At 32.5% G+C, this 19,066-nt stretch overlaps 1 pseudogene; it reads right to left on the bottom strand.

Annotated features, from left to right (window-relative positions):
• Window positions 1–4,093: 4,093 nt before the first annotated feature.
• LOC104879307 (uncharacterized) lies at window positions 4,094–19,051 on the bottom strand (annotated as a pseudogene).
• Between the last annotated feature and the right edge of the window lie 15 nt (window positions 19,052–19,066).

Genomic DNA, 19,066 nt, shown 5'->3' with positions numbered 1-19,066 from the left:
AATGCAATTAGGTGTAGTATCCAGTCATTACCAATTAGGGTTAGGGCTTGGATCAATCATACCTGATCAAATTTGACAAAATGTACATCTAAGATAAGGAGGGGATGAGGTTATTAGTCATTTCATCAACAAAGATGGGAACAAATCAACTTGCTCCAACACAAGTTTGGGATAAGGATGGGAGATAACTATGTAATTGGAATGGAAATGAGATATGAGTGTCATGTCCCAAACCCATCCCATTGTCCCTATTTTCAACCCCCTTAGCCCCCAATGCATTTTGAATTAGTCTTGGTTTATGAATTTATAATAGTAATTAGTCAATTTTTGAAATTTTGAATTATTTTAAAATACCATTAAACTCATTAAAAAAAAAAATCTAAATAGTAAATCTTTCTCAATTTGAAAGCAATATACCTAGTAAGAAAATTCGTGTGCACCAAAAAAAAAAAAAAGAGGTTGTGGAGTTATTCCAAACCAATTTTGGTTCATTATTTTTTGGTATTTATTGTGTCTATTGTTGAGTTCCAAATTAAATTTTAAAATTACTATATTTGATAAAAATCTAATGCATTAAATCTCACTTGATTTAAAATTCATTTGTTTTGTAAAAAATTTTACGTAGTCATTCTATACCAAATTTGATTTTTTTTAGCATTACTTGAATTGATTTTTAAGTTCCAGATTATATTTTATAATTTAAAATTTATTGTTAACAAATTTAACCTATTAAATCTTACATGATTTGAAGACTATTTTCCAACAAAAAAATAAAATAAAATAAAATTAGAAAAGTAAAATTATGTGTAGATCTTCTCTAAACCTATTTTTGTTTATAAATTTTGTGACATTGATTATGTATTTGAGTTTTAAATTATTTTAAAAAAATTGTTTGACCCATTAATCAACCATATCTCTTGCATGACTCAGAGTCCATTTGCTTAATAAAAAATTGTCCAAAAATGAAAACACCAAAATTTTTTAATTGTAAGTTATTTTAAAAATTAAGAAATCCTACTCAAACTTGATTTGATATTCCTTTGCCCATTGAGAAAAATTAAAAAAAGTTAGAATATGGGGAAATTATTTCTTTTCTATGATTTTTTTTTTCTATATGTTTTTGTCAAAACAACTTTTACTTTTCTTTTTGTTTGAAAACTTGCCCAAAAATAACTTGTTAAAATTTTCCATAAAACAACTAAACATCACCATAATTTTTATTTTTATTATTTTTTATTTAAAAAATAAATCTCAACCTATAGTATCAACCTAGAATTTTTGTATATAGTGATGATGGAGAGGCCTAAACATCAGCATAGAATGCATAACAATAAAAATCAGTTCCTAAATGAACCAGCATAAACTCCATTGAAGAGGTAAGTGATCAAGTTGACATGCATAAGGGTAACTTCGACTGTTCGGACACTTTAATCGGTAAAAGAGGAAGAAATTAATAGTAATTGTAGGGCCATCACAACCCACCACCCCTCAAACTTGGCGCAGGGGGCTAGACAATATCCATCAACAAAATAAACCAAATGAAACCTTGCCCCTCCACCACCACATGCACCCCCAACATCCATCTCAGAAGATGAGATTACTGATGTCTGCCGATAGATTCACAATATCAGAACCTGTTTGGCATATGAGTTATCTTGCAACTTTTTTTTTCAAGCAAAACAGGCCTGATATCCCAGCTACTTAAGGTTTTTAACAGAACTTCACCTTAAAATTTCTAGCTTTCCTCACCACTAAAACCGAGGACACCTTGACTGAAATTTTCAATTTCTGGCTGATATGTGACATTGGCAGTAAAAAGAACAGTTTCATCAGCACCTACCAGAAGAACATCCCAAAGAAAGAAATATTTATTCATACTCAGTTTCAACTTACTACCCTCCTAATGACATTACAGTAAATCCTAAAAAAACCACAATTTCTAGTTTTCTACTATATGCGCTCCTAAGAGTGTGTTTGACAGTAATTTTCAAAAGTGTTTGTAGCATTTCTAATACTTGAAAAATAAAAAATTTTAAGTGTTAGAAATGCCAAAAACACTTCCCAGAATCACTGTCAAATGCACTCTAAATTTCAAATGCATGTGTAGCACAACCTATGAAATGTCAAGGAGCCCATCACGAAGGTATAGAGACCTAAGGATCATAAGGATTGTAGTTCAAATACATAAATAGAAAATCTCGTAAGGTCAAATATATATAAATGTATTTGAGTTATTATAATTTAAACTCTATTAACTATTGTAATTCAATCTTATAGTAAACTTCTACTATGATTCAAATTCTATATTCTATTTTAATTCAATATATAATAAATAGATAAATATTAATATGTAAATTAAGGATAATATTAAATTTCTCTAATATGCCCCCATAAGATGGAGCTCGATTGAAGATTTGATCTTACAAGAAAGAAAATAGATTGCAATGTATTCGGCTTCTGTGAAGGGAGATCTCTTTGTTTCTGTGGAAGGCAATCTCCTTGTTATTGTGGGATCAATTTCCTTGTTTTTGTGGAGGGCAGACTCCTTGGATTTAGGCAATAAGTGGATTCAACTTGATGGTTGAAATATTAGGTAAGAGTAATGGAATCTTTCTAACCCGAATTTCCAAAAAATAAAAAATAAAAAATAAAGTTTAAGGAACTTGTAAAAAGAAAGTTTGTTGAAGGAAGAGTAGGATTAGGAGCCTTATTTAGTATCAAACTAAATAATATTTTTGAAGCTAATGTAGTAGATGATATAGGAGGTAAAGAAAGAAGGTAGAGTATAAGGTAGATCTCAAGTAGAGGTAATGTAATATGAGCATGTTTGTTTTCTTAAAACATGCAAGAAAGCAATTAAATCTTTGAGGAAGCTTTTAGAGAAAGAAAGAGAGGTAGAGTTGAAGGTAATAAAGAAGTATATATTAAATTAGGGGAACTAATATTGATAGAAAGCAAAGGAGAAGAAAAATTCTGGTAGGTTTGAACCAAGAAAATTTGGAGGTCTTAGTTGTAAAGAGGTATTGAAATCAATCTATTGCATTGGAGATAGTAAGGAAAGAGACATTGAAACTAAGATATTACATTGGAGACCATAGAAAATGAGGCATTGACAATGCATAGGCATAGCAAGGTCACTACTATTTGTGGAAGGGGGAGGGGGAGGCATGCAGGCCCTGCACCCTAAATTTGCTCTAAATTGAGACTAGGTTTAGGATTTGGAGGCTTAAAGAACCAAACTAGATGGCACATCCCGTTCAATGAAAATAGGATATGGCTTAAAGAAGGCATTGATGTACGTAAGCATCATCTGATCGGTTTTACCAAGTCTTGTGGATTATTAACTTTGTTTAGAATGTCTCCATTCCAAAATTTCTCAAGCATTAAACTTTTGACATTTTAAAAGACTACAATAAGATGTTGAAGTTAGAGATATAAACCTTACTGACCAAGTAATCGACTATTATCATTTCACAAATAAAACTGCATCCATGTGACCATGTTTAAAGCGCATTTGCCAATTAGCTCAAACAAAACATACTAAGATACGTATTTGATCGAACTTCATGTTAAAAAAAATTAAAAACATCATAAACAACCAGCTTCCACCAAATGAATACCATTAACTAAATAAAGATGCCACCAACATGATTGGGATATTGTTCAATATACCACCTGGATCCTTTCTTGTTTCATCCTGTAGAATACCAGGCACAACTTGAAAATCACCATCATTTATGCTGTTCTCAGCAATGGACACAGGAGTTTTCACATTATGTACAATTTCGAGCTTGTAGTTGTACCCTCAAACCACGACATCCAAATGCAAATAACCTCCTTTTTTATTTTTTTATTTTATTTTTTTTCTCTGTCCATAGAAGAACACAAGTTCGCCTGCTTACTTCCTCAATCCAACTCCCCAGCTGGGTCCACCCAAGGGGAATTCCTAACAAAGACAAAGAAAACCTTAAATAAACAAAACTTGAAAAGAAGAAATAATTAAACCTCCAGAACTTTGATAACTCCACAGTTAATATTATATGTATTTCACATAGAAAAAAAATATATTATTATTGATAAATCTCTTGATATCTTAATCAAATAGAACAAGTTTCTTGTAATCTTCATCAGAGATGGCGAATTCCATCACATCCTGAGGGATCAGAATTCCACCTCCTTCCAAAAACAAGGTCAACAGATTCTTTGAAAACCCGCTTACTAAGGCCACCCCGTTCTCTGTGGCCGTCACTGGAGTCGCTGATGAGTTTCTAAGGTTCCAAAACACTATCTCTGGAACTTTTCTGTATCCTTTCTCCTGGAATTTCCTCTGTATCACTTCATAATCTGTCTCCCACTTCTGAGATGCCTTCTGACTCTCGTCAATTTCCTCCATATCATAGTCATAGTCACAATAGTTATACCTCCCACAAGCTTCATCGAACTCCATATCACTGAAAACGAAAACCCTCTTTATCATTTGATCTTCACTCATATTTCCCTCCACTGCTACTTGTAAGATTCTGTCAAAACTTTCTGAAAGTCAGTGTTGGCACCCCATTCCATCATCCTCACAAATTCAGTCTTGGATACAAGGCTGTCTCCTTGGATCTTGTGAAGCTCAGGATTTGCACTGAAAGTAATTACATTACCTTAATTTCCATGGATCTTCACTGAGCTCTGAAACTAACTGCCCCAGAGCCACACACACCTCAATTGGAGTTCCACTCATACTTCCTGATACGTCACATACTGCAATGCAATTTGTGAGCCTCCCTTTCTTTGATCAATCTTCCAGCATTCTTGCCCACTGAAGCTCGGCAACTCTCTCGGCATCCTCCTCATTCAATGAAGCTATAATCTCATGGGGAAGTAATGCACCAGCTGCAATCTTAGCCTTCCCAGTTTGCACTTTCTCAAGATACTCACCAAACCGCTCTGTATCATGGTTTGAGAAGAGGCTCTTGTATGATTTCATGGCCACTGAAGCCACAGGGTTGTAGGGAAGTGATCCCCACTTGTTCGAACACATGAAAACCTCTGGCAACTCCAGGGCCTTATGTAATGGAACAACTACTTGTTTTCTCAACCTATCCCTGACTCTATAAACATAGTGAGCCTCCTCAATTCCTTAGTATTCTGGATATTCCTCGCGAGGATAAACCTTTCGAGCAATATTTTCACATATCAAGGTGGATTTATCATAAGAAGAATCAATTGTGGGACACCATTTGGAATTGGATGCGAGACTAATCTTGTAAAGCTCACCGGAGTTTAAATACTGTATCAGATTTCAGAAGCTCAGCAAATAAATCTGAAATCTGATCATGTAAGAACCGATAATTAGAATCAGTAGAATACCTGTGCAGGGCTCTTTTGGCAAGAGCAAGTTCTCTCTCCTTTCTCAGTACCCTGGCCTTTTCTTTATCCACAAATACTCCCAACATATTCTCCACATCCTTCTCTTCTACAGGAAATTCAAATCCAGGCCTATTTTCTCGCTTGAATTTTGAAAAATAGTTTTGCAATTCAAATAAATTAAACAATAAATAATTTTTCGTCAATCATGAATAAAAATATTATAATGAAATCATAAATTATATATATATATATATATATATATATATATATATATATATATATATATATATATTAAAAAATATACTATTTAAATTTATGTTAGAAATATAATGATATTAATAACTTTGCAATTTTTTTATTAAAAATTAATAATAATAATTTAAAAACAATAATTACTAAATATTATTTTAAAAAAAATAATTATTAATAATATTTTATTTAAAATAAAGAATGAATAAATTTTGGCTTTTGTAACATGTAACTAGTTAAGTTTTCATTACATATATACATTTAGTACTTAATTATGAACATAATATTTTATAATATTTTAAGTTAATTTACAATTAATTGGATCAACTTTTTAAATTTCAAATTATTCCTAAAATTAAAAGATTCATTCAAAAATTTAAATTATTAATTATGTGTCACTTAATTTATAATATCTTTACCTAGTGAGAAAATTATAAAAATATAATTGTATGTATAGGAAAAATAATAAAATCATGGATCAGAATATATTAGTTTTGATCTATGATTTTCTTAGTAATTAAATCTTTTTTTTTTAGTTCCAAATTATTTTTAAAAAATGTTAAATCCATTAATTCAATACAAAGTTTCACTTGATTTGAAATCCATTTCTCTAATGATAAAATTTATAAAAATATAGCTATGTGTAGCAAAAAAAAAAAAAAAAAGAAAGAAAGTTTCAAATTATCCATAATTTTTTTGTATTAATGGATTTATTATTTGAGTTAAAAAAAAAGTCAAAATATTTGATTTTTTCTATTGAGTTAAAAGTAACCTGTTGACATCGTCCAACATAATTAAAGTGAACTTGCCCTCAATAGGTTTACTTTAATTATATTGGACGATGTCAACAAGTTACTTTTAACTAAATAGAAAAAGTCAAATATTTTACCTTTTTCTATTCAACCAAAAAACAAACACCACCTAAGTCTTGTTTAATTTGGAGTATCAATATTTGAATTTTAAATTATTTTAAAAAATTACTAGACCCATTAATGAATTTAATACACTTAGTCTTGTTTAATTTGATGTTCATTTGCCAAATGAAAAAATTGAAAAATAATGGTTCTATGCAATAGAGAAACAATATAGTAGTAATAAATCAATTTTTTTCCATGAATTTGTGGTACTAATTGATTTAGTATTTAAATTTTAAGTAACTTTTAAAAATTATTAGACTCGTTAATGAATTCAACGCATTAAGTTTTGTTTAATTTAAAATTTATTTGTATAGTAAAAAAAATTATAAAAATATAATATATATAAACAAGAAATTAAACAAGTCATTTAAAATAAATTTGGATACATGACTTTCTAATATTATTAAGTTTCATGACTTTTAATATCAATTAAATTGGTTTTTGAGTTTTAAATTATTTTTAAAAATTAATAAATTTTATTTGTCATTTTAAATTTGGAATTTATTTGCTTAATAAAAAAATTTAGAGAAATATTAAACAATAAGGTGCTAATATAGTTTTCAGGTGATTTATTAAGGATCATGAGGTGTTATGTTGAAGACACGAAACAAAAAAATATGAGTACCGACTAAAGAATGTCATTCGGAGAAGGCTCCATCTAAGTCATATACAACTATGTACTTACTTTTCATATTTAGTAGATTTGATCTATGACTGATTATATAACTCTGGTTTTTACATAGGTCTTTTTATCATGTAATTAAATTTTAAACGATCAATGCATATCATTATGAAAACAATTTTCAAAAACAGTTTTCTTGCATTTTCTAGAACAAAAGTTTAATTAAGGAACTTCAAATGTTCTCAAATTATTTTCATATATTTCTTAAAAATGATTTTTATTTGTAATGCTTTATTTTGTATCATTTTTCATATTTTTAAAATAGCCCTCCTTAAAAGAAGGGAAAATAATTGAAAATAATTAAAATATGATATTAGAAAACATCCTATTTTCATAATAAGGTTTAAAAAAAATATTAAAAAACTACTATTTATAAAAAATAAAAATAAATTTGTTTTGATTTTGAAAACAAAAAAAAAAAAAACTGTATTTAAAACAGTTGTCAATCAAGCTCATATATATACCAGAAGAGATCATTGGTGTTTCAAGGACTTCTTGTTCATGTTTATAACTTTGAGGTCATGTTTGACACGTGGGAATAAAGAATGAGAATGAATATTTGTTTTCATTCCTATTTTGCCTTGAATATGAATTTGGTGATTTCAATTTTTGTATTTGGATGCATATAAGAATGTAAGGTTGTAATGATTAGTTGTTTCCATTTCAATTGTAGGTAACAATGGAAATGAAAATGAAAAATGAAATAAATTAACAATAATATCCACACTTTTACCTTAAAGCAATTTTTTATTTTCATTTTAAAAAAATAAAAAATAAAAAATTCTCACACTATACATTATTTTTTTCATTTTAAAAATCATCTTTGAGAGTTTGTTGATCTTAGTGTAACGATTCCTGGTGAAGAAATTAGAGAAAAAGAAAAAAGAAAAAAAAACACACAGATTTAACGTGGTTCGACGGATTGCCTATGTCCACAAGAACAAGGAAGAAAACTTACATTATATGTAAAATTAGGGTTACATAAAATGGTATTTATACTAACCCTCAGGTAATGAAATTCCAAAAATACCCCTAAACCGTACCAACCTATCGGTCACCCTTAACAATAAAAATACAAGTTTGAATGACAAATGTCGTCATTCCACTCCGCTCCACTCCAACATTTGCACATTTTTCTCCATATATGTCTTTCCCTCAATATGAGCCACATACTACAACAAAGTTTTTTGCTAAATAAAAAAAAATTATTTGGGCATATGATTTAAAAACAAAATTGTTTTTAAAAATTCATACCATTATTTGATTATTGTTCTCTAGAAACAATTTTTTTAAAACAAAGTAAAATAAATAACAATTTTTTTTTCAAAATTTTCACTAAAGAAATGAATTTCAAATGAAACGAGACTTTATATTGAATTTATTAATAAGTTTAATAATTTTTAAAAATAAATTAAAACTCAATATATATATAATGACTATAAAAAATAATAGACATAATTAATGCTTTAAATTCCTTAATGAATAGTTTTTAAAAATAATTTGAAATTTAAAAAATTGATTAATTAATTATACATCAAATAAATAAATAAATCACAATACCATGTTCATAAGTGAGTAATAAATGTAAAGGAATTATTAAATCAGTAGAATTGACATGATTGTTACGGATGGTCAAACATCGAATAAACGAGTATCTTTGTGAGATGGAATAAGATTCTCCTTGAGAAATGTTTCTAATAAATATTGTTTGTTATGTATGTAATGCAAAATTTGGCTCTTCTATACCTTAAAATAATTAAACTTTCTTTATTTTAAAATTCATTTAACATAAAATAATATTAAAAATTATTATTTTTTATTTTAACAAAATAAATCAATTATCCAATGTTAATATCCATATTTTTATAATATTTATAAAAAAAATTAAATTTATTTATGATTTTATTATAATAATACTATTTATATTTTATTAAAAGTATTTATTTTTAATTTATTTATAATTAAAAAATTATTTCTTTTTGAATAAAATAAAATTTAGTTTATATTATATAAATTGAATTACAATTTTCTTTTTACAAAATAAAAAAAATCCTTTTAAAAACAACTTATCGAAAAAAAAAAAATTGATTTTTTTAATTTTGGAAAAATGTTTTTAAAAATAACTTGCACTATTGATTCAAAATAATTTCTATTAGAGATTAATTGAAATCACACTTATAAGTAAGATTTCATTTCCCTTGAATCATTCTTGATTTCATTCTCATGGTCACTTGAGTTATCCCAACATTTGAATAGATGAAAAAATGAATAAGATGTCCATTCCACTCCTCATTCTCACATACCAAACATGACCTAAGGGAATTCATGGTGTAATATCGTCCATGAATGGCCCTCAAAGGGCAAGTTCTAGTTGACTTCATTACAAAAGTCTTGTCCCCCAGTGACCAACAGAGAAATAATCAAAGTAATTAGTGAACTCTCTTTGTCGAAAGATTGTCAAAGGCATTAGGCACCAAAGTTAGAATTTTCTTCTGCTCCTCTAAGGGTGAACAGGTAGAGAAAGTGGTTAGACCTAGCTTCCCAACTTTGAATAATTAATGAGGTGGAATACAAATCATTGTTGATAGGCATCGAATTGGGCCCAATCCTCTTAGTTTCGTGTTTGGTCATCAAAAGTGATTTGTAGCTTGTGATGAATCAAATATCCAAAGAATAGCTAACAAATTGATTTAATTCTTCCTATAGTACAAAAATTGAAGATTCATCTCTAAGTGCTTCATCCATATTTTTAGGCTCTAATTGGGAGGTATATCATATAAAGTCTATCTTATTAATCCTTGATTGTCTCATAGTCGTTATTGTGAAATCACTTATGTTTCCAACAACATCTAAGATAAAGTGACTTTTTGGTACCTTGGATTTATTCCTATTTCCCACTTATTCCAATAATTTCATCTTCTTCTATATATTAGAAACAACAAATGCAATACATTAATGACATAATCAGTTCGGTAATATCTAATGTCTTAAACACTAGAAGGCTTGCTTTACTTGACTCGTTACTCCAAGTAACCTACATGACTTTCTTAATATATTTGGGACTAGGACAATTAGATAACGCATGTCCTAACTCTCCACATTTTTATTTTTTTACTTTTTGCTTTCCTTTACTTTTTAGGAATCAAGCCACTACTACAAAAAACATGAATAATGACGTTTTTTTCCTTGGCGTTTTTTAAAAGCGTCAATATTTAACCTAAGTGGCAACATATCTTGGCGTTTTTTAAAGGCTTGATTAACAATGATGCTTTGTGGGAAAGCAATGGCACTCCTATTCAATGGCACCTTTTACAAACGTCATTGATTGCAAAAATGTTGGAGACCTTGGCGCTTTATTTAAGCGTCAATAAATAATTTCTTCCTTGTCGTATTTTTAAAGTGCCATGTTCTGAAACATTATATATGCATGTGTGAAATTTCTACCAAACACACAATTCCCTCTAAAATTTCATTCTCACACCCGCCATATCACCTAGAGATCTATAAATTCTCACACCCTCATTTATCTTCTATCTATGGACAGTCACACCCTAAAAAGCTATTAACTATCTCAAAAACCCTAGCCTTTACTCTCAGCCATCTTCAATTTCCCTAACCCCTCCAAGAGCCCATAACTTTATCCTCATCATCATCAATAACCTCACATCCCAAACCCTAAGCCTCTCATTTCTTTGTTCTCACCATAGCCATTGAGAGCTACTAACACCGAAATAGAGAAGCTTGAAGTCCACCACTAGCCAACTAGTTATCAATGGCATTAAACATTTTCTAAGCTTGAAACAGAGATGCTCTATGGTAACTCTCTGCTTTGATTTTTTTTTTTGGGTTTATCTAAGGTTAGGGCTTGTATGGAGATTGCTTCATATGTGTTTTCCCCCTTTTGTGCTTTACTCTTTTAATTTGTTGTTTCTGAAATCTATTAGGGTTGATTTCGATTTTGATTTCAGTTTGGGTTTTGTTATTTTAGATTCAACCTCTGACTAAGCTAAAGTGGTACGATTTCTGTTTCAAAGAAGTACATCCTGGAATAGTTGTAAGGAGTTTTGAAGAACTCGGATATTTTCTTTACTCTGTGCAAAAACAGGATACCATTATACTTGTGAGCCTGTTTGGAGCATCTGAAAGAGTCATAAGGAATTTGTTGTGCCACTTTGAGAGTTTCAATATTCAGAACTACATTTTTATGGGCCCGAATTCAGACTTCCTGCTTGATCTTGCTAGAAGGGGTCATCCTGTGATTGATGTGGACCAATTTCACAGTAGTGTCAGAGCTCATAAAATGAAGAGTCTCCAAGATTCTGATATGGAGATCAAGAAATATATCTTAGTAAAGGCATATGTAATCCAGAAGTGTTTGGAGTCTGGTACAATTCTTGGGTGGTTGATGGGAACATGTTTTTTCTCAACAGTGCCCCATTTCTTGATGTCATTAATGCTACCTATGACTTTCATGCTGGGAAGACCCCAAAAATTTTATTTCTCTGGAGCTCATCTTCCGCCCGAAAGATCTGGTTCGATGATTTTATTCACAAAGTGGCACTAATGGTGGATTCTGTGCTGGGAATGGGAAGAGGTCGAATACCAACAACAGAAGGTAAAAAATTTGTGTATATAGTGGGAAAGTTGTTCAAACAGGAGGGCATGAGGGTTAAATGGGTAGATGAGGGAAGCTTGGGTTTAGAGATTGATTCCAGAAATGCTAATCAGACCTCTCAGGCGAATGGAAAAAAGATGGTTTTCTGGTCCCCAGAAATAGGCTCAGATATGATTCAGAAACGGCTTGAAGATTACTAATTTTGTAAAAATTATTTGACCAGAATATGTTTAAAGATGACACTTTTTACGAGTGTCGTTATTAACATTATTCAAAGATGGCACTTCCTAGAAGCGTCATTATTGGCTAACACATATAATGACAGAGCCGAAGAGGACGCTTTAGAGAAGCATCATCTGTTGCCTTTCTTAACGCGTAAAAAGCGTCATTATTTCTCATTTTTCTTATAGTGAGCATAACCTAAAGAAAGTAAAGTTAAATGGAAAATCACCAGGCCTTCAAACAAGCTAATAATATTCAGATGCATTCAATTGACTTGAAACAATTCAACTCAGAATCCAGGAGAAAAACAAAACACAATATGATGTTTATGGTGAAGAACTAGTCTGAAATATTTGTTGAAGATATTACAAAGGACTTGGCAGATTTTACCTGGTTATGATAAGTGTCCCAACACAAATTTCCCACATAATTTTTCTCATCGTCAACCTAATCCAATCCCCACGATATGGAAAATAAAGAATAACCCACAAAGGTGGTGCTTAAAAGCCCTCAAAGTCAACCTAATCTAATCCACAAGAAATGGAAAATAAATAATAACCCACAAAGGTGGTGCTTAGAAGCCCTCTAAGTCAATGTAATCCAATCCACACGAGATGACAAATAAAGAATAACCACAAAGGCACACGAGATTAATTATGGGGCTCTAGCCCAAACTTGTATTTTATTCCTATTCTAAGTAATAATACAAGACGTAACAAAGAAAAACTCCCACAATATCTTTAGTGAATTCATTATCTCTTTCTCTCTCTCTCTCTCTCTCTCTCTCTCTCTCTCTCTCTCTCTCTCTCTCTCATGTTGTCCCTTTTTTTTTATAGGTGTGGCACCACCTACTCCATATTTGACTAGGAGTAAGCAATCCTAGTCCCTACTCAAACTCTTTTCATAGGGTGTGACACGAACCACTCCTATTTTGACTAGGGATAAGCAATCCTAGTCCAACTCATACTACAATTACAATCAGAATCTAAACTCCTACTCAAACTCAAATTGCAATCGTAATTAGAATCCAACTTGTAGCTTTCAAATGTCTTTGACTCATTCCTTATCCATTTGAAACTCCTCATGTTGTTGCCTCTTGGATCCATTCATTTACTTGCCAAGACGTCTCTCTGATGCTCTATTACATTCATCTTTGTGCAACTCATGTGAGTGCTAAGCCTTTCTTGGCATCTATCCCTAGATTATGTCCCTACCAAGGCAACATTCTTGCTACTGCAACACCATGCCATCACCAAGCCTCTCTTGGTGCAACAACAAGTCATGACATTGCACCCATGACTCTGCCTTGCTTCCTCTTCGTGCTCTCATGGGTGCAAGGTGTCTTCCCAAGAGGACCTTAGTGCTGCAATGTTCATGTCAAAGGATTATTAGTAAGGAAGCACAAGACTTATTAATTGTATTTGCAATTTACTATTGTACAATCTATATAGTCTACTGCAGGATAGAATACGGATGTAGCTCCATTTTGGGTGAACCTTGTGAATTCCAATGAAGTTATTTTTATAATTACACAATGCTTCATTTTCCTTACCTTTACAAAAATAAAATTCAAAATATGGACTTCTACTTCAACATTGGGCATGTGAAATCAATTTACACAGGCCAAGGGTTAGGTTAATTAGGAGTTCCTATTTGACATTAAATAAATAAACAAAATTAGCTCAGTTGATTTTGCATAATGAGTCAATGTGATATTAAGCGGAGAATCACCTTAACCACAGAAACTAAGGAAATTCTGCTATTTTTTGGGTCATCTCCATTTTGTGCATATGTAGGGAAGCTAGATTCTGCTATTTTTTTAGGTCATCTCCATTTTGTGCATATGTAGGGAAGCTAGTCAAAGCATGAGATACATATTAATTTGTATTCTAGAGTCTAAATCCTAAATCTTCATTAATATGCTATAGGTTGCTAGGTACCCCTGAAGCTGCTAGAGGGGTCTAATTTAAATCTTGGAACTCAACCCAGGACTTCTAATGAATAATTCAAATTGTTCCTCAAGATGTTCACATGTTTCCTATATCTTGTTTATAAGTTAACCATCCGAAGTGAGAAATGGAGATACTCCAATTTGGACATTTGCAGTTCCAGTCACAAAACAAGCTAAAGCATTTCATTCATTAGCCTTGACATACCAAAAAACAAAAACATCTATCATGCGTTGATATTTAGCACAAACATATTGTTGTTTTTCCTTACGCCGCCTTGGTTGGAATAGAAACACAAGAGGCCAAAAGGAGCCCCACTTCACTGACCTTCGGTTCCGCGAGCATGAGGTAGGTGCTCCTACTTTTCCACTCGTTAATTGGCATGCAAGTAGACCCACTCAAGACAAAAAGAATCGTACTTGGTGCAGTATTTCCAGAACAAATCTTCCAAAACATACCTATATATAACGTTGAAATGCAAATCAATTAAACTTGTGTCCCTCCCATATAAGTTGTTGATTCGTCCCTGGTTCAGTTGCGCCATTTGATTCTGGCTCAAACAGGTGTTATCAACAAAATTTATAAAACCTAAATCACCTCACATTAGGGTAGCATAGCTAACATAGTATAGTGGCTCTAGGATCGTCCATGGGAATGGGTTTTCATCGTACAGTTGACTTAGGGAAGAAAATAAAATGGTGATTTTCCTTATGAAAATTAGCTTTCAAAGAAAATGGAATTGTGGTTGCAAAGATTGATTTTAAGTTAAGAAAAAACAATAAGTGAAGTTAACTATAAAGAAAAGGTCTCTTAGAGCTTTAGGTCACTAGGATCGGGTTCCTTAGACAAAGGGGAAGATTCCGAATCTTCTCCTCGCGTTGGGCATAATAACATAAAGGATGGTTATCTCCCGAACTAGTTTTATATTTAGCAATTAAGATTTGATCCAAAGGATTCATGAAAGAATGGTAATTGTTTCCTATTAATGGCTTCAAACATTAAAGACCCTCATCTTGAACCACCTTCCAATGGCTCATAAATGATAACTAATAGACATCCAGGGATCTAGCAATAAGCATCCATAGAATCCAAAAAGCCTACCAAGTATTGACCATTCAAGATGTTTTTAAGGGATTTAAAGCTAAACCTTAAAATAAAAACCATTAATGTTTAACAACTACTTTCATTTAAAGCAAGGACAACTCCCACCTTAGCATTCGGGTCTTTCACCTAGCTTCCCTCACTCCAAGAAACGTAAAACCTAGCCACTCATTCCCTAAGAAATCATCCTCAGAGGTTGTTTGGCTAGAAAGACAAGTGAAAACAAAATGAGAAGGTAAGGTAGAGCAAAAAGCTCTGTATATTTCTTACTACCGGAAATTTACAAGTGTTCTATGAAAAACATCCATATCCTCCTTATGTCTCTCCCCCTATAGATGATGTTACCTAAAAAATATATAAAAGAAAATATCTAGGTTGGTTACAAGGAGAAACTAGGAAATTACACAAAATATTTGAGATAAAAATATAACGGAGTTGGTGCACAAGAAGATTTTGCATACCATGCGAAATTTCGCATAGTGTGCAAAATTCTTTGGCTGCCTCTTGTGGTTTCGCATGGTGTGCGAAATTTCGCACAGCCATGCGAAAATGCTAATTGTTGGATTTCTTCCTCTGGTTTTCTTCCTTGCATCTCTGATTGGCTTTGGAAAGGGCTATGAAGTGCTCCAAAGCTTGGATTCTTCATGTATTTGAGCTTTAACTTGCATTGCCATGGACTTCACAAAATTCTCCCTCATTCTTGGCTTGTTTCAATGATCAAATAGCTACCAAAAACACCAAAACTTGCCAAAAACTAATTAGTAACCCTTGCTAGGTTCTTTAATGTGCCAATTGAGTTAAAAGGTATTAACTACTACTCAAAAGTGTTCAAAACAGTTAGTTTCAAGCTATAAAAGAGTACTTTTTGAGTAGTAATCACTCCCCTCAACTGACATATTGCTAGTCCATTAGCAATGAAGGAGAGATAAAAAAAAAATAGACAGTAAAGTAATTTACAAAATCATGTTAATCACTCCAAAAAAAATTTCAAGTGGCATGATGAGGATTATACTCTCTCATGGAACATCAAAGAGGCAAAACCCAACCTTGAACAAGAGTCATCAAATCTCTTGCCTAATCACAATTTATAAAGTGTAAGCATTATGCAAATTTAAGCATCAAACGAATTTCCACTCCCAAAGGTCCAATCCTTACTCTTCCACAAAGATCTAAGTGTTAAGTTTATTAGTTTTCGATTATAGTATGTCAGACTATTCTCTCTCCCCTAACCTAGATCTTTCTCAAACTTTAACAAATTGACCAACCTCCAATAGGCTAAGAACGCACCTCTTATAATCGGAACCTAATGTGCACCGTGTGTGGTAAGATTAAAGTGGAAGAAATAAGGTTGAATTCAATAGGAGTTTCAATAATTCATCAGCTTCAATAAGCATAATACAAATTCTAAAATTCAAGTAAAAATGTAAGAATTCAATTTCTCCCATTTCATTTTGAGAATTTTTCCTTAATAACTATGGAAAGTAAAGTGAAAACTTTTAAAATTAAGCAGAAAGTAACTAAATTAACAAATTAACCTAGCATTATTAACAAAACTTCCTGATTTGTGCCCAATTAGTGTCTCAGTTGATTCATGTCCAACTGGTGCTCCTTTGATTGTGGGAGTAATCAACAAAATTTATAACCTATTAAACCATGAACTAGGGTAGCAAAGACAAAGCTACTATAGCATAGTGGCTCTAGGATCGTTCACTGGGATGGGTTTTCACTTCACAATTGATATTAATTCAAATATGAATTGGTGCCTTTTCATTTCAAGGTTAGCTTTAAAAGAAAACATAAAGATGTTTGAATGAAAAAGGTTTGGTTTTAAACTAACCAAAAATAGTAACTGATTTTACTTACAAAGAAAAGTGTTTCTTGGAGTTTAGATCACTAGGCTCAGGTTCCTTATACAAAAAGGGAGTTCCGGTCACTTGTTTCTTTTCCTCTCATTGGGGATTTAACATATAGTTATTTCCCGAACCGGTGTGGTACAGATGCTTCCCTTTAATGGGTTCAAACACTAAATCCCTCTCACTAATGCATCTTGCAATGGCTCATACCTCTCACCTAGTACTTGCCATTCAAGGTGATCTTTAACCTTGGATTACCCGTCAAAAGCTCGCAAGAGATAACTAATGGATGTCTCCTTAGAGTCCAAAAGCTTATCAAGTGTTGGTTATTCTAGAAAATCCTACCTTCAAACCACCTCCCAAAGGCTCGCAAGAGATAAACTAGTGCATCTCAATGGATGGAGACCACTTGCCTTATCAAGTGTTGGCCCGGGTGATTTAAAGGCGTTTTAAGTTAACTAAAAAGATAAAAACCATTAACGGGTCACACTTTCTCTTCATTAAAAACTAAAACAACAAAACTTTCAATTTATGCATGTGGAAACTTACCTAGTTTTCTTCACTCCAAGAGACGAAGAGCCTAGCCTCTCATCCTCTGAGGAAAAATCCTCAGACTTTGATTGGCTAGAAATAAAAAGAACGAGAAAACAAAAATATATATGAAAAGCAGAGCAAGTGCTCTGTATTTTACTTCCTTCCAAAACTGTACAAAGGATGCGTCTCTCTGGGAACAAGCTCCCGAGATTCTACATATCTTTTTTATGAAAATTGCAAACTATATATAAGGGGTTATTCACCATTTTTCCAAACTTAATAACTAAGGAATCCTATAATTGGTGGGTTACAAGGAGAGTTTGGGGATTTAGACATCAAATATCTAAAGCAAAATATCTCAAAATGTCGGTCGCACATATCGGGAAGCTTCAAGAGAACACCGCGGCACTGTGCAAAATGGCTGCGAAACTCTCCGGGTAAGCGTTATCAAAGGATTCGGATATGTCTGACCGGGGAAGTTGAAACGCCCTCCTCTCCCATCCGGCGTCAAGCGTCGGATGTGAAATATTCGGATGGAATGTCGACGGAGAAGAATTTTGGATGTGAGACATCTGGGTGTAATGTCGGCGGAGCAGAATTCCGGATGTGAGACATCCGGGTGGAATGTCGGCGGAGCAGAATTTCGGATATGTTATCCCGATCATTGGCTAAAGTGCACAAGCCTTGCTACGTCATTCCGACAGCCTGCCACAGCCCACGTTCCGCCGCCCTCCGATGGTGTGTCCGGACGTCCTGTCCAAACATCTTTTGCCATGGATTCCAAATAAATATCCTCAATCTCGGATTGCTTTGGTGATAAAAAAGCTATCAAAATACCAAAACTTAACACAATTTGATTAGAATTGATTGCAAGGGTCCTTAATATGTTAATTGGGTTAAAAGGTGATAACTACTACTCAAAAGTGTTTTAAAAGAGTTAATTACAAGCTATGAAATAGCACTTTTTGAGTAGTAATCACTTCCTTCCTCAACTCTCCCTCCAACCAAGATCAACATTGCCCTCAATGTTTCAAGAGCAATTGAAAATAAAGGGAAGAAGTGGTACCTCCTGAGTGAAATGGAGTCTGAGTCGTATAGGAGAAACCACATGAGTAAAAAAAAAAAAACAAAAGAGTAATGAGTAGAGTAAATAGAAAAATCCTAAGTATACTAAAAAAAATTGATGTCTATATATTAATATGAGAAAGTACAATTGAGATATCATTAGGCAATACATTCAATGCCAGAATATAAAGTATCAAAACAAAGACAAATCTCCAGTAATATAATATGTAAATACAATAAGATAAAGAGATGTCCTATGATCAAGTAGTGGGAGCCTCAGGTGGAGATGATGCATCCTCTAATGTAGCTGTGGTGGCCTCCTGAGGTGGTGGAATCTGAACCTCTACTGTGGTAGTGTCCTCAGGTGGAATAGTATCCTCAACTGGAGCTAGAGGCTCTGATGATGTGGGAAGGTCAAGCTGAGGCAGAGGCAGAAGTCCCAGGTGCTGTTGAATTTGGCGGAGTATAGTAGTCTGCTGGTCCTGATGGGCACGCATCTCAGCCATTTTCTAGAAGAGAGC

The sequence above is a fragment of the Vitis vinifera genome, chromosome 5 (genome assembly GCF_030704535.1).
Source record: "Vitis vinifera cultivar Pinot Noir 40024 chromosome 5, ASM3070453v1".
Classification (NCBI taxonomy): Eukaryota; Viridiplantae; Streptophyta; class Magnoliopsida; order Vitales; family Vitaceae; genus Vitis; species Vitis vinifera.
This window is presented reverse-complemented; position numbering and strand designations above follow the sequence as displayed.